Genomic DNA, 23,424 nt, shown 5'->3' with positions numbered 1-23,424 from the left:
AAAGGCAGCACTTCATCATACTCATATTCATTTGTTGATTTATGTTTACTTGATTATTCAGCTTTGTAATTATTCTAAAAAGAAAAAAAAGATTGATTTTTTCAATTTGAGCATAAACTTGACAAGTTTTATTTTTTCTTTAATTCTTCAATGTGGTAATAATTTGTGGGAATGCTTATGATCTTTCCTACTGAGGAACTTTCCTACTTTCTTCATTTCTTTTAGAAGGAAGAGAAAACCTTGTATAAATCACTTTTATGAACAGGTATTGAAAAATCTTAAAGAATCTTGAAAACACAAATATTATTTTCAATACAAAAAGGAGTGTGGCTTTTTTTTCCTGGTAAAGGATAAAGATTTAAGCATGATTTTTTTTAAATTAAGATTTGTTGAGGAAATATTTCTAAAGTGAGTCATTAAGAAAAGTTATTTTATTATTATTATTATTATATTAATAACCAATTTTATATATGGGACATGAAGTTTTTGTTTTGGTTTGGTTTTTTACTTCCTCGTGAAGGACAGGACTGACCAAGAAATATTCTCCTACATCTTGGGCAGGACCCCACCCAACTGGGAGACCTTAGTTCTCATTAAAAGGTAAAGGGGATCTAATCTAGGTGAATTCTGGCCCATTGTTCTGCTCAGGTAGGCCTGAATGGGAAACAAATTCTTTTGTACAGATTGCTAGTGCTCCACCATCTAAGAGTACTGATTTGATCAGAGTCATTAGAATAAGCCCACCTCTCATTATTACAGTCATTCTCTCATTAATTATTAACCAATCAGAGTTGATTTTTACTCATTAAGAACAACCCCCTTTTCCAATTCTATTTTACCATTCAGTATTCTCCAGGGGACACCTTTGGTTTCTGACAGAACCATTGACCTTGATTTATTATTTGCTATCCATAATTAATAAATTGATTAGTACATACCAAAAAAAACCTATGTCTCTTGGACTTTTCATTCATCTCATTATACATTTCCCACCCTTCTTAAACTAAGTGAATTAAACATCTTTCTTCAATAAACATTTATCACTTACCTACTACATGAAAATTACCAGACTAACAATAAGAGAGATGCAAAAATGAATGAATTAATATCCCTACCATCAAAGGATTTCTAATTGAATAAGTCATTTTCTGAATGACACAGATTCATCAATATCAACATCAATTATTGTGTAATAACATAGTGGTGTCTTTATGTCCTGCTAAGGTATGTAGGGCCCCAGATTTCTATGTTTCTTTTTAATTCTTGTCTGCTTTTTCAAATTTTGTAGGGTTTTTTTCTGGTTCTCTTTAGAACAGGTTTGTAGCTATGACTTCCTTACTGCTTGAAGAATCTCTCCCATTTATAACTTGTTATTTCTATCTGCCATGAACTTAGAAACAAAATAGCTACATTTTTCAAATAAAAGAATATATAGGAGAGCTTTTCCAATTAGTTAAAGCATATCAGTTAGAATTCATGGACATCATGACATCTATTTTAGCTGTACATATGAATCACAAGGTTATTTCATTATAATTAGCTGATTTCCAGATCAATGACATTATTGGATAGTTAAGTTCCTTCTAGGTGAGGTATAATGGTATGAAGCTTGGCACCCAGCATAGAACCCATGGACTAAATGCAGCTCACATAACTCTATGGTGCTGTGTCTGAGATTTTTTTTTTGAGGGGGGAGAGGAGGGCTAATTAGCTAGCAAATATGAACTAGTAGATTACAAAGACCTTATTACCCACCTGGCATATCATTTTGAAATTCACTGTTACCAGGTATTGCTTTGGCAAGCTTGGATCGTTCAGTAATTATAACTTAAAATATTGATGCAATCTGCCTACATATGATGCCTTTGTGTGTGTGTGTATTCTGAACTGACTCCTTAATGTCATAGAACCATAGATTTAAAACTGGAATCAACCTTAGAGGTTATTATTTTTAGACTCCAATTTGCATCTACAGCCATGCCAGGTATCAACTCCACTGAACAAGATCCCCCTCCCAGGATGAGCTCATCACTTTTAAACTCACCTCCATGCTGCTAACTCAAGCCTTGATTGAATCCATCTCCCTTGGCCTTCTCTCCTCTCTGTTTGCAAGGTTGATAGGTGGGGTACCAAACTTCTCTCCATGCCCTTCTTTACTGAGGACAGAAACTGGACTTTCAAATCACTCCAATTTGCATCTGCTGACCTGCCTGGTTTCAACTCATGGAACAAGAAGCCCCAGCAATAGGTAACCCCTGGTGTCCTATCTCCTCCACCCTTCCTGGTTCCTGTCTCCTTTTGTGTATTGTCTTCTCTTTTAGATTGCAAGCTCCTTGAGGGAAATGACTATCTTTCTTTATATTAATAGTATCTCCCAGTGCTTAGCACAGTGCCTGGGACATAGTAGATGTTCAATAAATATTTATCAGTTTGATAATTCCAACTCTCTGAGAGAAATGATTATTAAATAACAAATTATTGGGGGAAATCCCTGACCTTTTTCAAAAATTTACCCCACCTAGACTATCTTATCTAAGTGGATTTGTTGCTTCATTCAACTAGAAAACCTTCCAAAGAATAATTTAATTTTAATTCAATAATTTAATCTAAGGTGAATTCTGACTTATTGTGTTCCACTTGCCAAGTTTGGGGTGGGGTTGGGAGGAGAGTAAATCCTTTGTCTAAATTGCCCAAGGCTGGGGTGACTTGGAATTAATGACATGATCATAGTCACATTCCCCCCCCCACCCCAGTCCTTCATTTGAGTAGGTCCAACTCTTATTACAATATTCGTTCTCTCTCTTTGTTAACCAATCAGAGTTGATCGAAGCCTTCACTAACACATCCTCTTCAAGGGTGTATAAGCATTGAGTAGGTTCCAATAGGGGTCTTTGAAATTCAAGGGTGTCACTGATGCTTTCTATTAATTATATACTAGCATGATTAATTACCCATAAACTATGTCTCAAACACTTTATACATTGCACTCTCTCACTTTAAATATAAGGGAAATGAAATCTAGAGAGTTTGTCTTATTTCTCTAAGGTTGCAAAGACAGTATCTGAGCTGGGACTTGAACTGAAGTCTTCTGACTCTAAATGTGGTACTCTTTCCATTGTATATGAGGTATCTTAACCTAATACAAGAATTACTTTGATTTATGGGACCAGAAAAGTTCCCCCATAGTTCTATACTTCTAAAATGTTAACTAAGAATAAACTTTGCAGTCTTCTCACCTGCTTGCTTTTACCACAATCAGTCATGATCTTTGCTTTTTCTCCCTCAGGAGTGTAGTAATTGCTGAATAGGAAGAAAAGTACCTCACTTTTTCTTTTCTTTTCTCCTGTCATTAAAATTGTAATAACACATATTTATAACTTTGGAATTCTCTTCTCAGGCTCAGGGCACCCAAGTGATTAACATTCAGGGAACTCATCTTTTTTTTTTTTTTCTCATTCCTGTAGTCTTCATTAAATTGCTAGCAATTATATCCTTACAGTTTTTGCAAGACGGCTCAAGGAACTGCTGTTGCTGGGACAGGACTTCATTCCTGTCATTGCTCATTATCAATGAATAAGCTGTGTCTACATGATGCCAGCATCAGTAAAATTGGTTAATTCAGTCAAATGACAGGTCAATTCAGTTAAAAGAAGAAAAACATGGTGAAATGGAAATTGGAAATTCCCCTTTAAATTAATAAGATCACTCAAATAAATAGGTTCAGTTCAAATCTCGGTCATGACCGTTCCATATCTCCTGAGTGTTCTTGGCCTAGCATTCCAGGAACTAGCCATTCCTAGGTCACGTTGACATGGAGGGTTGGCTCCTCTCCTTGTGAGACGTGATGTTATTAAAAAACAAAATACCAAGCCTCAGGCGGATGGGAGCGTGGCTAAGGTCAGATGTGTATTGGACAAACCATGAATAGCGCAAGCATCAAAAAGGGCTTCTTGGCCCCAAGCCTTCTTTGTTTAGAACAATATAAAAACACTGCGTCCTGTAAGCCCGCTGAGCCTCACCGCGGGAAGGACGCTTCGCCCGGGAAAATCTTTACACAATTCAAGTTTGTACAGGCTGCAACGGGGCTCCCAGCCGTTGATTGACTTTGGAGGTTCCCTTGAATTGGTGATGTATTCTCTTCCATTACCGACTCTCTTGATCGGTGCTATATTATTGATTGTTCTTATTATTTAAAATTGTTCTTATTATTTATGCTTTCTATGCAAATTCAAACTATCTGTGCTTTGCTTCTTCTAAATAAATTATCTATTTCCTATTATTTTCTGGTGCATTGGAGAGTGTCATTTATAGGAGCGAATCCGAACCTCACTAAATCCTATTAATACAAAATTGGCGTCACGAACAGGATTCGCTGTATAAATGCCTTTCTTTAAGAGCCCCGGGCTCCGGTAGAGGTCCCCGGTTGGGAGGACCCTCCGTTTTCCTCGCTCGCAAAAACCTGGTCACAGTGTACAGGACCTAGTGAGGATTGGGGGTGTTGGGGGTTCTCGTTTGGGGTGCGACGGATGGGCGGTTGCCAGCAGGGATAATGGGGGGATACGACCAGTACATCATTTCCCTCCCTTTTGGGTTGTTTGCAGCCAGACAGCCAAAGGCTGCAGCAGGACTCTGAAAAGTTGCCTTCATTTCCCCCTCTCCCTCCCCAGGTAACAGCAGCTTCAAAGCAGTGCGTGGATGGGAGAGGGAAAGAGAGAAGAATACTTTATTACTTAGGTTATATGGTTGGTAGAGGGCAAGTTGGGAAGGATTGTTGAAGTGTTAGGTCAGAATTAGAAAGGAATGAGATATGTACAGGTTTTAAGGGGATTTTAAATCATTAGAAAGAAAGGCAAGGAAGTTTAAGCATGTAGGAGAGAGGAGTGTGTGTAGAAAATTTGAAGGGTGAGTAAAAGGAAAGTGCATGCTGTAATCGCGCAGCAAATATGAATTGGGACCCTGATACTTGGGAAGGTGATATTTGGGATGAAGATGATGATAGGTGGGGGGAAGTGATAATAGAGGAAATTCCGGATGTTTAGACGGGGAAGCTCGGCCGATATAGGAGAAAAGCCGAAAAGGAGGGAACTAACCCACCCCGGGTGACTGAAATCACGGAAGATTACTCCCAAAGAGAAATTACTGATTTGCTTAGTAGGTTTTCACAGCGATCAGGAGAGCCTGCAATCTCCTGGCTTGTAAGATTAAGTGATGGGGGAGCTGGAGGAGTGTGGCTAGACCCCAAGGATTGTCTAAAATTTTTGAGTTTGACCTCTATATTTTAATACAGGCAGAGAATAAAGAGGTGGTAGAGAAAAGATTAACTCAACTAATAGAACATATGAAGGAGAAGGGATGGGAGATTAATCCTGATAAAATTCAAGGTCCAGCTCAAAGTGTGAAGTTTTTAGGAATAATTTGGAATAAGGGTCATAGAGAAATCCTCCCCAAGGCCAAGCAAAAAATATTAGATTTTTCACCTCCTAGGGACAAAAGAGAAGCTCAAAAGTTCGTTGGGTTGTTTTTTCTGGAGAATCACATTCCTCATTTAGGTCAGATTTTGAAGCCATTGTATAAAGTTACCCGGAAAAAGTATGCATTTGAATGGGGGGAAACAGAATCGAAAGCCTTTGAGGAAGCCAAAATAGCTATTCAAACTGCCCTGGATCTTTGGCCTGTACAGCCAGGGCCGATGGAATTGCAAGTTACAGTTTTGCATGGATATGCTGATTGGAGTTTATGGCAAAAACAACAGGGCAGGAATGTTCCTTTAGGATTTTGGTCGCGGAAACTGCCACCTGCTGGCCAAAATTATACTCCTTTTGAACAACAATTATTGGCTGCATATTGGGCCCTGGTAGAGACAGAACATTTAACTTTAAACCATGAAGTTGTATTGAGGCCAGCCATACCCATTATGAGTTGGATTATGGGGACCCCGCCTCACATAAAATAGGACATGCCCAAGAATCATCAATTATTAAATGGAAATGGTATTTGCAAAATAGAGTCAAGACAGGCAGATCGGGTATTTCCACCTTGCATGAAAAGGTATTAGAATTACCAAAACATTCAAATGATATTGATATACCACCAAAGTCTTATGATCAATCACCTGTTTCTTGGAATAATGGATATGATTCTCTAACCCCCGAGCAGAAGAAGCATGCTTGGTTTACTGATGGCTCGGCTAAATATATAGGATCTAAGCGATGTTGGAAAGCTGTAGCCTATAACCCTTCATGCAATACTATTTTGGAAAGCTCTGGTGAAGGCCAGAGTAGCCAATGGGCCGAATTAGTGGCTGTCTATCAAGTAATTCAAAAGGAACAAGGTGGCCAATGTCATATATATATATATATACTGATTCCTGGGCCGTAGCCAATGGCCTAGCAGTTTGGATGCCAATTTGGAAGAAACACGAATGGAAAATTAGAGACAAAGATGTGTGGGGAAAAGAATTATGGGAACAAATATGGGAATGGTGTCAATGTACTAATGTATCTGTATTTCATGTAGATGCCCATGTGAATCAAGATTCTGTGGAACGTGAGTATAATGCCCGTGCTGATGAATTATCCAAACTTCAAGGAAAAGCTTTAAAGGTCACCCCCAGAGAGGAAAATGAAACACAATTAGGAAAATGGGTCCATATCACCGCAGGACATCTTGGCGCTCTTGCATCTTACAGGTGGGCATTAGACAGAGGGATTAACATACCTCTGGATCTATTTAAGCAAATAGTACAAAACTGCATACAATGTCAATTATTTGCTCATCGGCCTGTGCCGAAGAAAATCACTGGAGAATTGGCTAGAGGGTCTTTACCTGCTCAAATTTGGCAAATAGACTATATTGGACCATTACCTGTTAGTCAGGGGTGTCAATATGCCTGCACTTGTGTGGACACCTACTCTGGGGTATTAGTTGCCTGCCCCTATAAACAGGCTACCCAGAAAAACACTTGTAAAACCCTAGATATTATTTCTCTTTATTATGGGACCCCCCTACAAATACAGAGTGATAATGGTACTAAAGTTTGGATAAAGAAGCATCAATCTGATAGACCAAGGCCAGCTGAGCTCATAGCACAAGGAAACACTAATACTGCCATAGTAGTAGTATACCCTGGTGATGATAAGTGGTATCATGTCCCACTAACCCAAATGTTTTTACGATATTAAGTGTTTTACAGTGTTTGCCTGCTATACGCTAACTATGGCATGAACTCCAGGTATTCCAGTGGGGAATCCTCAGCAAGGACCGCGTACTGATTCCATCTACTGGTGAAAACAACACCCAGATCATGAATTGGTCATACCCATTCAACGTAGAAGTTTGGGACGCCCCTTTATTTCCCCTAATGAGAATCAATTTAACTAGTTTTAATCTAACTGTTACTGCAGCAAACGGTACCAATATATCCTGTACCCTTACAAGTTGGCCACCTAGTCCATATTTTCCTAAAAGGTTAAGATCTGTAACATATAATTGGACACAAGTAACACTGGAAATAACAATTATTTTTATTGTCGTAACACCTCCAATGGGCTGTATGAAGAATATCTAAACCAATTAGTATGGGTTGTACCTGTGACTCGAAACCTCCTGGAATAATTCGTGTCCCGCTCATGTACTAACACCTCTATCTTGCAACACAAAATAGTGTTTCATTATAATGTAACTTTTCCCTCTTTAGAAAGTTGTGTCAGGAAAAAAAGAGCTTGGTATGATACATTACTTGGTGGTGCAGGAACTGGTTTGGGTATAGTTAATTCTGTAGACCTTGAGACCTTGGCAGCAGACTGCGCAGTGCTGGACAAGATGTTTCTCAAGCTTTGACTGTGAATGCCCAATGGTTACCCACAACGATCCTGCCACACCAAAATACATTACAATATCAAGGCCAATTTTTACAAGTCTTTAATAATAGCATCCTCGTTAATTTACACCTTATGAAAAACATTGGTGTTTTATTTAATTGGACTAAATGTTCCTTGCAAAACTTATATACCCTCATACAGAAGGAAAATGCCCAAAGATTACTACAGGAAGGTAACTCTCACATATGGAACGATATACTTGACTTGTCAGATGTATGGAAAAAGCAAAAACCTGAGAATGCTAGATGCACTCCACTTTGGTGCGCTGGAACTATTATACTCTACCAAGTTAAAACTTGGACTGTTATGTGCCAATTTCATGTAATACCTTTTGTCTTACATAAATACTTTGCTTTACCTCATATCTATGGAAACTATATAGATTGGTATAATGTAACTCATACTCTGTCTGATTGTGTTGTAACTAATGGAGGGATTGTTTGTGGGATGATGACTCGGCAGATGGAACCCTGCCTTCTCTCACATTCATCCAATTTGTGTGATCTAACTTTATACCCAGTGAGTAACTTTTCTATGATATATGAAGTATCTACTCAATATGTTTGTATAGCTCTAATAATCACTCTGACTTCTATCTGTAGATATTACTACTGTTCCATTTTCTGGTTGCTTATCCAATGTATCTTTCCTACGCTGGCAAGGAAATGATTTTTACTTTCCACCAGACACTAACCTAGTTAAAAATTTTGCTTGGGTACCCCAATCTTTGCCTCTACCTCATGTGTCTCTATCTCTATATCCCCTTATGAACATCTTGAATCAGTCGACTGAAATCAAAAAGTTATTAGAGTCCAACCAACGCGCGTTAAATGAACATCGAATACAGACTCTTATAGCCGCAGGAAGACTAGTCGAAGCTTCTCATTTAGTGATCTCAGATACTAATCATCATTGGTATGATTTTCTTTTTAAATCTCCTACTGCTACTATGTATTTTAATTCCTTAGCTACCCCCATACTACTACTTGCTTTGTTCTTTTTATGTCTTTGTATATGCAATTGTTGTATGTATACCAAAATACGCACTATATACACTCATGTCACACCTTTGCCCCTCACCTATTATTCTCATGATCTTAAGGCCAAGTGAAATGGAAATTGGAAATTCCCCTTTAAATTAATAAGATCACTCAAATAAATAGGTTCAGTTCAAATCTCGGTCATGACCGTTCCATATCTCCTGAGTGTTCTTGGCCTAGCATTCCAGGAACTAGCCATTCCTAGGTCACGTTGACATGGAGGGTTGGCTCCTCTCCTTGTGAGACGTGATGTTATTAAAAAACAAAATACCAAGCCTCAGGCGGATGGGAGCGTGGCTAAGGTCAGATGTGTATTGGACAAACCATGAATAGCGCAAGCATCAAAAAGGGCTTCTTGGCCCCAAGCCTTCTTTGTTTAGAACAATATAAAAACACTGCGTCCTGTAAGCCCGCTGAGCCTCACCCGCGGGAAGGACGCTTCGCCCGGGAAAATCTTTACACAATTCAAGTTTGTACAGGCTGCAACGGGGCTCCCAGCCGTTGATTGACTTTGGAGGTTCCCTTGAATTGGTGATGTATTCTCTTCCATTACCGACTCTCTTGATCGGTGCTATATTATTGATTGTTCTTATTATTTATGCTTATTATTTATGCTTTCTATGCAAATTCAAACTATCTGTGCTTTACTTCTTCTAAATAAATTATCTATTTCCTATTATTTTCTGGTGCATTGGAGAGTGTCATTTATAGGAGCGAATCCGAACCTCACTAAATCCTATTAATACACATGGTAAAAAAAAGTTACATAAAAACTCAAAAATTTAATAGGTTGTTTATTCCTTGTTTCTCTCCACTAATTGTGCTGCTAATATAAGAATAGTTATTATGCCATGATTGTGCTCCCTACTTTCATCTCCTAATAGTTTTTTTCAAATAATAGGTCTCTGTTTCCACCTTTAAATTGAGAGAAAGACAGAGAGAGAGAGAGAGAGAGAGAGCAAGAGCACTCCCTTCTTAAGGTAGACTAGAAATAGCCCAATATTGATGGATACATCATGTTGAAATGGTATATAAGCAGCAACAGCATTTTATCCATTACACTACAGCCTCCACAATCAACTTTTGAATCAAGTGAGAGAAGAATGGATTTGATGCTATGAAGTAAGGCATTCCCAGAAATAGGAATATAGGAAATATGAGTGAATAGGCCTCATTCAGATTGCTTTTTATTTAATTATGTCCACTTCATGCTGCTTCAACAACAACAAAAAAGAAATGAATGTACTCTGGACATAATGTTAAATGGTTAGCTCTGTGAGTTAAAAAAAATGTATATGCAATTATCTTTGGAAATGTTACCCACAAAATTTATACTTCCAGGAAAACCATTAGAGAGGTAATTGATTTTGGAATCACATAAAAGCAAAATCAAGCCTCATCAGTTACTGAAAAAAAAGTATTCCCCATAAAGATTTTAAAATATGACTAATCCTATAGCAAGTCTCCCACTTTACTTGCTGCTAAGAAACCACAATTGCACTCGTCTTTAAAGGGAGGAAATGTTCTCTCACCTTCTTTTCAATTATGGTTTAAAAAAATATATGAGATCATTTGCAACATCATTCTTTTTTTTCCTTCTTTTTCTATAAAATTTTAAAGATACTTTCTACACTAGTAAGATAGAGATATGATTCCAGCAAAAAAAAAAAAAGATGTTTCCTTGAACTCTGAATATTTCCAGTGAAAGAGTCTGGAATCTAAGAAATCAAATATACTTACATGCCTCAGTCCTCTACTTGGCTGCACTCTCCAAAGTAGTCACTCAGAAGTGGGGGGTAGAGTACAGAGAAGGGAAATATTTCTCTGGAAAGATCAATGTTTTTATATTTTTAGTTTTTTAGTTTTAGGCAATTGGGGTTAAGTGACTTGCCCAGGGTCACACAGTTCTTAAGTGTCAAGTGTTTGGTCTAAGGCTGAATTTGAATTCAGGTCCTCCTGACTTCAGGGCTGGTGCTCTATCCACTGTGCCACCTAGCTGCCCTAAGATCAATGTTTTTAAAAAGAAATTGTCCACATTAATGAAGAGATGAGGTGAATAATATCATTGGCAGTTTGAGCTCAAAAACCATGTATTTTTCTTTTTTCTTTATTCCACCCTTCTCCAATTCCTTACCTCCCCATTGACTTCTCATTCATTTTTTAGGAAAGATATAGGGAACAAGTTTTGTTTGAGTATAGAAATGATCATTTTATAATATATTAGCTCTGGATTACTCAGTCACAGTGGGTTTTCTTAGAAATCCTCCTGATACTAAAATTCCCTTGATTGTGTTTTACTTTGTCAGTACCTATGTATGTATGTATGCATCTATCTATCTATCTATCTATCTATCTATCTATCTATCTATCTACCTCTGTCTCTATGTATATCTATATACATATATATAGAGATAAGCAGATATAGACAGATAGATAGACAGACAGATAATGTTTTAAGGGTAACTTCTCCAAATTCCCAATGCAAAACAAAGGAGAGAATTGAATTTTTCTCCTTGTTTTCATTTCTCTTCTGTTGCCTTCATGAAGTTGTGTTAACAGATGTGATTATTTGTTTTTATTTTTCAAAATTCATTTACTAGTCATTGAAAACCACTACTTCTGATTCCCAGTCTCTCTTACAGCAAATATACTCTGTCATATATACTTTCTGTTCTATAATAACAAATATTATAACCTTGACTGAGAAGACGGAAACTACCATACCATCTGTTTTAATATTCTAAAGAGCTCTTAGATATTTGTCTCAAAGGTCACCTTTAACCCAGGAAGTAAACAGAAAATTTAGCCATTTAAAATGCTAATCTGCTAATTGCATATCTAATTCTTTGAAGATTTAACTACATCCTAAATTTACCCCTCTGTAAATCACAAGCAGTCAAGGGAATTGTTATTCTAGTTATGTTGGGGGCTTTTGTCTATAATATTATTGTCATCTTATTTAATAATTATTATTGAAGTGGATTCTGTTTGAACAATAGAAGATTGCCCCAAAACAGAAGAGCACCAATTTTGTGCAATATGTGTCATATAAAATACTAATTAAGACAAAAAATATTATCAACCAATACAGTATTTTTCTATCCCCTACTTCCTTTTCTTCTGTACACTAGTCACAGGGGATAGATATTGGCTGTATGATTTCATTGGCATGGGGAACTCAGGTGGGGAAGCTCCCTCTAAGAATTCAGATTGGCAACTTCTCTGTCACTTAGTCTTAGAGAATTGCCTAACTAACTGAGAGCTTGCCCAGTGTCACATAGCCACCGTGTGACAAAGGGAGTTGAATGTAGGTCTTTCTGTCTTTGAGACCTGCTATCTATGATAGTACCTAATAACAATGTAATGTTATCCTTAGAAATTTAGGGTCACAAAAACATTAAAAACCACCTAGTTTTAGTTCCCCCATTTTATACAGAAGGAAACCAAGAAAAAAGGTAAATCTGTGTATAGTGACTAGAATTGGAAAAGAGTTTTAAAATCATCCAATATTGGCATCTGTCAGCAAATGACAGGTAGAAGATCAAAATTAGCCTTCCTGTTTTCACAAGAGTATATGTGTGTATATACACAAACATATATGTCTATGTGCATATATATGTACACATATATACATATATTTGTGTGTGTATATATGTACAATATAATATATACATATATACATATATATATATGTATATAGGGAGAGAGAGAGAGACTGAGAGAGAGAGAGAACTTCATTTAAAAATGTGAAAAATATACTTAGTTTGCTGGCTGAAAATAGAAGAGCTATACAAAAACAGAAAGGAATGGGGAGGAGATCCCCTGATCTAATAATATAATCCCTACATCATACAGATGAGGTAACAGAAGCCCAAAGAGGTTAAGGGACTTGCCTAAAGGCACACAAATAATATGCAGAAAGTCAACATTTGAACCCAGGTCATGTGATTTCAGGGTGAATGCTCATTCCACCATATTCAGTCCTCAGTTACACAGAAAGTAGTAAATAGTTGGTGCAGAACTAAAATCTAAGGCTCCTGATATTTTTTTAGTTCATTGCCCTCCTACTTCACAGTGTTATCATGAAACTTAAATGAGGTAGTCTATAAAGCATTTGCAAACCTAAAACATCATACAGATGACAGGTGTTTACTACTGTGATTGTTTCCATCATTCTTACTGCTTCTGTGAAGAAAAAGTCAACATCATTGATGATGGAATTAATGATGACATGGAGATGGAAATGGATATTATGCTGCCTCATAGAAGGCTGCCATGGGCACTTTGTCCATAAAAAAATATTTTATGCTAGGTTGACTCAACACATTTCTGATCCATCTTATCCAACTGTCAGCATGTGCTCAGGTAACTTCAGTATAAATATCTATGTGGTATCTAACTGATTTTTAGGTTTGGTAGTTTTGGTTTTTTTCCCCTTTTCTCCATGTATTCCTATAATTGAGATTTGAATGCATTTGGGCAAGTAGAATTTTCAGAGCTAACTTGTGGTATGGAATACATTTATGATTTTTGAAAAAAAAATGAGATGTTAAATTGTATACAGAGCATAAGTTGTAGAGAAAACACTGTACTGAGAGCGTGGGATAATGAATAGGGAGCCAGCCTCAGAATCAAGAAGATCTGAATTCAAGCTTCCCTCTGACACACATGAGCTATGTGACCCTGGACAAGTGCCTTTACCTCTCTGCACCCCAAGCAGCTCTCTTAAGCTATGGAATGGCAGTTTGGCCACTGACCAGCAATAATGGAGTTAATTTCTTCACAAGTATATGTCAGTTCCCTACACAAATTAAATCACATGTTTGGATTAAAAGACAACTAAAGCAGACACATGGAGCCTCTCCACAATGACAGTACTAAGAAAACTCTCAGGCAGCAATGATTCTCTATAGGTTCATGTTTGACAGAGGGTAATGTATTTTTTTTTAAATCAGATTAATCAGTGCTTTAGTACTGACAGATTTCTCAGAATTAACAGTAAAATATAAACTTATGGCATTCTCAGATAAAACACTTTTGATAATAAGGCTAAAGAAGGTGCTTTGAGTCAGTGTTAGTATCTTTTATTATCTAATTTACAAGAATGGGAAAATGAAAAGATGAATGTATAAATTAAAATAAACTTTCAAATTACCTAAATATTGCTTCAGTGAAATTAATCTTATTTTTTCTAAGCCATTTTTCCCTCTGTAGAAACTTAGGAGACAAGGATGGACTGTTACGGAGAAACATGTACATATAAACACACACACACATATATATACATACATACATACATACATACATACATACATACATATCCTTTTCCCATCCTTCCATAATTCAAACCTTGGTCTAGCTATTTTTTTTCCAGGCAAAACCATTTTCTGAGATACTATATGCTAATGAAGAGTATTTCCTTCAAATGACCAAATGTTAAATTTCATATTAGAAATTGTTAGCTTATTTCATTCCATTAACCTTAAGATAAAGGCACCATGCATGTTTATAAAAGCTTATAACCAGAGTCAAATAAATGATTAAAGTAAGGCAAAGATGCCATCTGGGAGACATCTCTCAAGTTAATGAGTAAGTTGTACATTTTCCATAATGAATCATGACCATCCATGCAAAGCACAAGTTTTTCCTGACTATATGTGTACATGGAAATGATTTAACTATCTCAAGAAATACCAAATGAATTTAAAATAAACTGCAGGTATAGTGAAGGGAGGAGTCAAAAAGTCAGAGGAAGTGGCAGCAGGCCAATGTATGAGCAACAGGAACTACAACACTGCAGCCAAGATTTACCTTTGAGAAGTATTTGAAAGAACCAATTACCTTCAGAACCTCTCCCATCTTTAAATAAGCCATTTACCTTCCTAAATGGGCAATCCCTACTGATTTATACCCTCTGCAAAAGTAGCTCGACAACCATCTCTGTTTAACTCTCCTCGATTAAAAAAGTCTTCTTTATATTTAATTGAGGCCCACCTCCTACAGATTAAGGTCATTCTATCTTGGTATTTTAATTTGTTTGTTTTTATCCTTTCTTACTTGTGAAACTTTATCTAGCTCACCTTTACTGTTATGGCATTCTACCTTGAAGTTAAAAACTTGGACAATATTGTATCCCCAGCATTTATCCCAGGGCTTTTCTGGTGGTAGACCCTAAATAAGTTTGTGTTGGATTGAATTGAAAATGACTGATCACCTTAATCATTGAAATAAATAACATTTAGGCTGTAAGGAACAACACTGGCAATAAAAATAGTCATTGACCATTCAAGGCAAAGCATTAGTTTTAATTAAAGCTCTGGAAAAAAAAAATTGGTATCTTTTTTCATTTCCTCTTTTCAGTTAATGAAAATGGGGGAAATAATGGATCACATCTCTTTATATTTGCTATAATTTTTCATAAAGATTACAATGTAAGCCAATATAAGACTATACATGCACTCACACTGATTGTTATGCTTATATAATGGGGATATACATGTTAAGGTTCTATTCCAAAGGTGTCCATCATTGCCTCTTATATCAGGGGGAAAATGGACTCATTCTGAGTAGCTCAAAAAAAACAAATAATTAGGATCAATGGGAAGATTCACCAGTTTAATATGAAAGAACCTAAAAAAATAGAATAGCCCCAAACTGGAATGTGAGAAGCAAGCTTCTTATCACTAGAGGTTTTCAAAAAATTCTATCTAGAATGTTGCAAAGATTATTCCTACATTGGTCAGTAGGATAAATTCCATGAACTTCAATTCCAAAGTCAGAATTCTATAAAATATACTCTAGAAAATTTTGGTTCTTTTTAATATAGACTTTCTCCCCATTATAGCCCAAGCTTTAATATAACAGTAGATGGTCCTTGGAGAAAGAACAAAAAGAATGTCCACTGAAATAATCATTTCCCTATGGAAGCATTTGTGAATACATATGACTATGTATCAACCTAGCAATACAACCATGGAACCAAAGGAAAAGCAGGTTAAAAATGTAAACTTCAGTTTCAAAGGGCATACTTTCTTCTTCCACTATAAATAATGTGTCTAAATACATTTTACTTGTACGAATACATCTTAATAAAATATAATAACTATTGCCACATTACATATACCCTAATAATCATAACTTCCTGACAATGAGCTACTTCTTCAAAACCTTTTATATTACAATTTTAATGAATTAGTTTTATTCATGGAAATGTTGATCTACTCTTTATATATTCCATAATTAGGCTAACAACTTAATGGAGAATGAAGAAATCATTAAATTAACAGGGAACAACTTAATGCACACTTTAAATTGCTTAACTACTTGGGTTTTATGACAAATCTAATTACATATGAACACACAAAAGGTATATGTCAGTAAACAACTATTACAAAATGAATAACCGGGAAACTCTTTAAATTTCTTTTCACTCATAATCACCTAAAGGAGGCTCATGTCTATTTTTGAAAGGTTAAGGAGTTGGGATTTTTTTTGTGAGCTAAATTTTAAAAAGATATTAACACTAACAACAGATCAGTAAGAAAAGTGAAATGGTAAAGATATTCAGAATTATTCAATTGAGTTGAAGCTTGGTGTTTTTTTCTTTTTTTATTTTATGTTATCTTTTCTACAATGTTCTTTCCTTCATGTTAAATAAAAGTTTTGATTACTTTCTGCATGATCTTATGCGTTGAGAGAGTTAAAAAGCCCACAAAAGTTGTTGAGAATGAATTACTGTTCTGGGCCCCTCAGTGGTCCGAAACAATTCACTGCGGTTTCCATTCTTCTCTGTTTGTTGAAATAAATGATTATCCAACAAATCATGCATCTGGAGTTATATTTTTTTTCGTTCTCCCTACGTGCCTGCTTGCCCCTTTCACACAACACAAGAAATGAAGGACCCACCACTAGTAATTACAAAAACAGTTCAAAGTTTTAGGGATCACTGCATCATCAATATATGGCAGGAAGGAATGTTAGCAATCTCTAGCACTAAACTTTCATTTTACAGATAGAGAAATATATCCATTTAATTTATGCCTATATGATATAGATTCAACCATTTATAATTATTAATGCAATACATTTCTTTGAAAAATATAGCTACATTACTTATCAATTGAATATTTTACTGGAAGTCTTATATAGACAATCTGTGTCTGATACCCTATCTTGAGTATAAAAGTATTATACAGCTAAATTTTAATAACAGGCATGTTCCATTTATTACATCATTTGAACCTCAAGCAACATGGAGCAGAAAATAACCTAAAGCAACTTTCTGAGGTCAGCTTTACAGATATTGTTATTCAATTTTTAAAATGAGGAAACTGAGACCCTGGTAGGTTAATGATTTGTCTGTGCTTACGAAGCTAGTGGGTATATTAGGCCAAATTTAAACTCAGGTCTTTTTGACTCCGGTCCCAGGACTGAATTCCCCATGTCATGCTGCCTTTCAAAGTAAAATTATAACTTAGACACAAAGCCAACCATTCCCAATAAATTCACGGTTTGTTAGTGATTTGGGTCTCAATTTCCTTCTTCGCAAAATGATTCGGTTTACAAGACGATCTCCGAATGTTCCTTCTAGCTCTAAATCCTATGATTCTTTTATAAAGTCTTGCATCTAAGAACAGAGACAATGAAACATATTTAAAATAAACAGCAGTTTAATTGATAGCTAACCACAAGATGTTATACTCTAACGGGCACTGCTAGGTTGTAGAATATTCCTAGTCCACACCAAGGCACCTCTGGCATGATTTTGGCTGCATGAATAATTTCTTGGATCTGCAGTCATCCTTAGAGATATTCCTAGAGGCAGCAATTAGTCCAGCATTTGGGAGAACCATTGAGAAGGCAACTTGGTTCTAGGGTTATTGCTTTGTTTTGTTTTTTTCTTGATTTTTATCCCATTCATACCCAGGTTGACATCAAGAGAACTATTTCAAATTTAAAATCTCCTAGTACCAAACACAGTTCCTAAGGATCTTGGTCTTAATCTATTTATCTCTAATTCAGAGAAAACACCCTCAAGGCAGCTGTAATTTAGCAATATACAAATTTACTACCAGGCACTGCCCTGGGAGATCATGGAGTCTCTAAAACAGGTGTCAGACTGTGCCAGCAGGCAACATTCCTGAGTGGCTGAAACCAGATTAAAATATAATTGGGAAATATTTAACAAAATAAAAATAAATACTTTGCATCATAGATAACAGTACATTATAAAACTATGTCAACACATGGTCACAGAGAACCTTAAGTATGGATTAGTGACTCCTGTTCCTATTTGAGTTTGAAAACATTACTCTAAAGCATCCTTAGGGTCCAAAAACCCTTGCATAACTGCTTCCTAAAAGCTAAGCTAGAACACCTCAGAAGTTGTATTCATCACAAATATAATTTAGAAGATGAAGGAAAAGAAAAGAAGATAAATTGATGACATAGTAAGAGTTATAATCGATGATCATACTCCTCCACTAGTACCCACACAATGACAAGAGATTTTGAGGAAGGTGTACGTGCACGTGTGCGCATTTATACACACATATATGTATATTTACATGTATATGTGTGTACGATACATGCATTTATGTGTATATGTACATGCATACATTTATATATATTTGTGTATGTGTGTACACACACACCTTCAGTGTATACTGTCACCATGAGAAAAATAACAGTCTCTCTGAGCCTGTTTTCTTAGCTCTAAAAATGAGATAGATAGAAAGAAAGAAAGAAAGAAAGAAAGAAAGAAAGAAAGAAAGAAAGAAAGAAAGAAAGAAAGAAAGAAAGAAAGAAAGAAAGAAAGAAAGAAAGAAAGAAAGAAAGATTATAGATAGATAAAATAGATATAGGTCATAGATAAGAAATATATGACAGAGAAAAAAGAGGGAGTGAGAAATGGGGGGGAGAAGAGGGTAAGGAGAGGGAGACTTCTTAGGAAGATCAAATAATACAGTTTATTTAAGCTGATATACAAATGCCAGTTATTATTAGCTCAGTGACTGGAGATAGCCCGTTACCCACAGCCATCATCCTGTGCAGATATGGCCTGACACCTGCTCCTGCAGGTGCTGTAACCACAGCTACTGAAGATCAGAAAATAAAATTCTTATCACCAAAGTCTTTAGCACTGTGAAATGGTTCAACATCAGAAATGGATATGCTTTTATCAATGGAAACATTAAAGAAGAGCCTTTACCATATGCTTTGTTTCTACACCCTAAATAATATAGGACCTTTGCATCTGAGTAGTAGGTGAAATATTCCATTTGTGTTATCTCCCCCCATTAGAATGTGAGCCCCATGAGAGCAGAGACTACATTATATTTCTATTTGTATCCCCAGTGCTTAACACAGTACTTGACATACAGTAAGCATTAAATATATGTTCCATTCATTTAATCATATTGAACTCTCAATGATTTGGTAGTAATGTTGCTATCGATTCAATATTTAATTAGATTGTTTCTATCATATTTTGATAGGTGAATAAATTCAACTTTATAAAGGAAAATGTAACACAAATTAACCCCAGTTGTATAATTACTCTATTTTTCTTTGTTCTCTCAGAGATTATAAATATATCCTACTTTATATTTATTTTTGCCTTGTGATCTAAGGGTGTGATTATTTCCTGGGTTCAGATTGAATCAGTGTGATAGGTACTTCCAAAAATCTGGCTGCTTATCCTCATGCCTATTCACCTTTCCCTTCCAATAAGGAAAGGACCATGGAATTTTAAATATATAAACTTCAGATTTGTCCTATAGCTTTTCTGGTTAGTGATAGCCAAAAAATGAGCCAATGGCTAAGGAGCAATCAGGAATTTTCTATTGGCTTTATAGTTGTAGTTTTAAATAATCACCTCTACATATTTTTGTTCTTTAATTGAATTGAGATACTATATCCTTGTTTCTACATTAGCCAACTATCAATTTTCAATATTAAATTTTTTATTTGTCATCAGGTGTCATAGTGGATTGAGTGTACAGCTCAAATTTAAGAACACCTGAGTTCAAATCTAGCATTAGACACTGGCTATGTGACCACAGGCACTTAAATTCTGTGTAACTCAGTTTCTTCATCCTCAAAATGGGGATAATAACAACTACCTCACAAAGTTATTGTGAGGACAAAATGAAGTAAGTGCCATGCAAACCTTAAAGTGCTATATATGTGCTAGGTTTTATTACTATTAAGAATAATATATAAAGCATATTAGAGCACTAGAGGCTTTAAAAAAAAAAAGACCTTGATGCTGTCTAAATCAACTTCGTCCTTTTACAAAGGAGGAAAATGAGGCTCAGGAAGGGGAAGCAGTTTGCCTAAGATCTACTCCTGTATTGCAAAGGATGGATGGGCTAGGGATGGGCAAAGCATTCAAGGAGAACAATTAGAAAGCTACTGAAACAGTTCAGTCAAGAGGTAATGAAGTGACTGTAAAATGACCATAATGAATCTATCCGCCACCCTTTGCCATTTGCATACCTTCACGTCCTTCACAGCCAACTTCCAGCCTGTCTTCCCTAGCTAATTAAATGTCACTCCCTTTCGTGTACTCACCTCTCTAGCCAAAATAGCCTACTTGCTGATCTTTGTACAGAGAAAAGGGGATGGATGCAAGAGATATTGAGGAGATGGAATTGACAAGGTTTGACAGTGGATTGGATGTCAGAGGCATAGAGAGGGAAGAGTTAAGTATGGCTTCTAAGTTTTGAACTGGGATGGGTCCCTAGGCAGAAGAAGGGAAGTTAGGTGGATAAGATGAAAAAAGATAATGGAGTCTATTTTGAATAAATTCATTTGAGATCTTAATAAGATACCTAGACACCTATCAGATAATTTTAGATGAGGGATTTGAGCTCAGTAGAGAGTTTAGAGCTGGATACATTTCTTCCTTCTATTGAGATCCATTAGTAAATATAAATTTACTCTTCAAAAATCTCATTTTACTGATGTCTATCTCATTTTATTTACTCTCAATTATTCAATACCCAATATGTATAACTCTCAAATCTTATTTCTACAGAACTTCTCTTGCTTTTTACTCTTATCCATTTCACTATGCAATGAAGAGTAGATGACCTAGTGTCAGGGAAGTCTGAGTTCAAATTCTGCCTCAGAGACCAGCTATTTGACCCTGAGCTAATAATCACTTAACCTGTCTCAGCCTCAGTTTCCTCATATGGGAAACATAGATACTAATAATACCTATTGTTGTAAGGACATAATAGGATAGAGCATGTAAATCATTTTAAAAACAATGCATTATATAAATATTTATTATAGTTGTAATTATTATTATTGTTTTTCCTCAACCAGTGAGAGAATAAGCAAAAGGAAAAAAAAAAGAAAGCAATCGATTTTAATACCAGTTAGTAGCAGTGCTGATTTTGGCGGAAGTAGCTGGTGTGTGTGTGTGTGTGTGTGTGTGTGTGTGTGTGTGTGTGTGTGTATGTGCATGTGTGTGGTAGGGAAGCCTGGGAGCATGGGTGTGGGGGGGCACAACCTCCCTAACAAGCTAGTTTAATTTGTGCTTTCTGGAAATTTCTAGATACCAATTATCTATCCTATCCTGGCCCTTATATTGGCATAGATAATTATGATTTAATTGTAGGTAGGTATATAAGTGACAATCCCTTAATTGTAATAGCATAACTCCTCCATAATAGTCCTTTAAACCATAATATTCAATCACAAAAAAACACATATCAGTTCTGAAAGTGTTAGCTGTCTATTCCTGCTGTATAACAAAACGAGATTTCATTGTTGTAAATTAGCATGCTAATTATAGTATGAGCAAGAAAATGTGTACTTACAGTAGATGTGGCAATTTTGTACTTAGTAAAGACAGACCACTGGCTCAAGTATGAAAAACTGATTCATATCCCAAGTACACACAAATGGACTTTCTACCATAACTCCCCACTCTTAAAAGTTCTCTTCTCTCCTCTCTCTCTATAAAACTGAAGACTCCACCACACCTAATGGGCAGCATGGTCTAGAACTGACATGTATCTGGAAAAGGGCTAAGATATGCATTTCTCCCTCAGGGGGAAAGTCACATAAATAGTGAATGACAGAGCTGAGATCTGAGACCAGATTCTGACTTTCTGTCTGACTCCTGTGCTTTTTCCTTTCTACCATTGCTGTTAATGTTCATCCTCCATTTTTAAGAGGACCAATGACATTAAAAGGGTGATGTCTTGAATTGCAAGCAAATTATGTTTTGGTGAGGCAGAGCTGTGCAAAGTCCATGGAAAAGGGCTGAATATATAAGGAATGGTTATGAAAACAAAGAGAGGTAGGAGAAAGAAGGCTAAGGAATCATTATTAATGATAACTTGCATTTACAAAGTGATAGAAAGTTTATAAAGGGCTATAATATATTATCTCATTTAATTCTCATAACAACTCTGTGAGGTAGATAATATGGCTTCATTTCACAGATTCAAAAAACTGAGGTCCATAGATAGAGCTTGAGCAACTCACCCTTGTTCATATAATTACTAAGTACTGAGATCAGATTCGATCTCAGGTCTTTCCTAATTCCATATCCCTCTGTAACATCTTCACACTGAAATGTGATGGTAATGGTAATGAAAAGGAGAAAGGTTGATGAAGGGGTAAAAAGGATTTGTGGAATGTATTTTATCCTCCTCTCCCCTCTCTCATTCTGCAGTTCTACTTCAGGGTAGGAGGAGGGCAGCGTGAGGGAATAGAGGGTGTCCATTTTAGTAGATGCCCAGTAGTACAGGACAGGGTTTTCTTCACCTCCATCTCTCATGCTCTCACTTTCCCTGTATCATGATTCTCCCCTTTGGCAATGGGACTGCCACTGGAATGAGAGTTAGGAAAACAAGCTTTTTGCGGAGACAGAAATAGATAAAAAGGAGGATCCAGTGGCAATGGGACCTTAAGAGATTATCCTAGTCTCCTCAAACTCTGTTTTCCTCATCACTTTTGATTTATACTAGGTAATAAAAATGAGGAGAAGAGCACATAGTAGATGTTGATTAATAAATACTTTACATCTCCTAAAGGGGTGACCGGATGAGAAGAAACAATCTTGTGGAAAAGTTATTCAAGAATGTGCTTCCTATATGTGAGAAGCTGGAGTGAGAAAAGTATTACTTCCTTATCTCCTTATCTCCTCTCAGCATTTTCTCTGTGTTCAGCACAAAGAAAATCTACTGTAATCCTTTGGGGATACATTCATCTATGTCCATTCCTTACAAGTGGAGTCAATCATAAATTCATAGGATCCTAGAATTTAAATCTTGAAATGAACTTGGAGGTCACTTTGACCCTCTCATTTACATGAAAATTGAGGCCTAGAAAAGTTGAAAGGTTTTCCTGATGTAACAAAGGGAATGAGTGGTTGACCTGCAATTTGAACCCACGTCCTCTGAAGCTATATCAGTGCTCTTTTCACCACTACAGCTGCCATATATTGGAGCCTCCCAAGTCTGATCACACTGAATTTATTCTGT

General features: G+C 36.2%; 1 protein-coding gene and 1 long non-coding RNA gene across 2 annotated transcripts in view; one reads left to right on the top strand and one right to left on the bottom strand.

Annotated features, from left to right (window-relative positions):
• HCN1 (hyperpolarization activated cyclic nucleotide gated potassium channel 1) overlaps positions 1-23,424 on the bottom strand; it is a 603,333-nt gene that overhangs the window by 470,459 nt on the left and 109,450 nt on the right.
• On the top strand, positions 5,546-8,804 carry LOC144456922 (uncharacterized). The gene is made up of 2 exons (XR_013486148.1): positions 5,546-6,688; positions 7,183-8,804. It is a non-coding gene; the product is annotated as an uncharacterized LOC144456922 (long non-coding RNA).

Source organism: Phascolarctos cinereus, unplaced genomic scaffold (assembly GCF_003287225.1).
Source record: "Phascolarctos cinereus isolate Bilbo 61053 unplaced genomic scaffold, phaCin_HiC Scaffold_4;HRSCAF=312, whole genome shotgun sequence".
NCBI lineage: Eukaryota > Metazoa > Chordata > Mammalia > Diprotodontia > Phascolarctidae > Phascolarctos > Phascolarctos cinereus.
The sequence above is the reverse complement of the archived record's forward strand: the minus strand, read 5'-3'. Positions and strand labels throughout refer to the sequence as shown.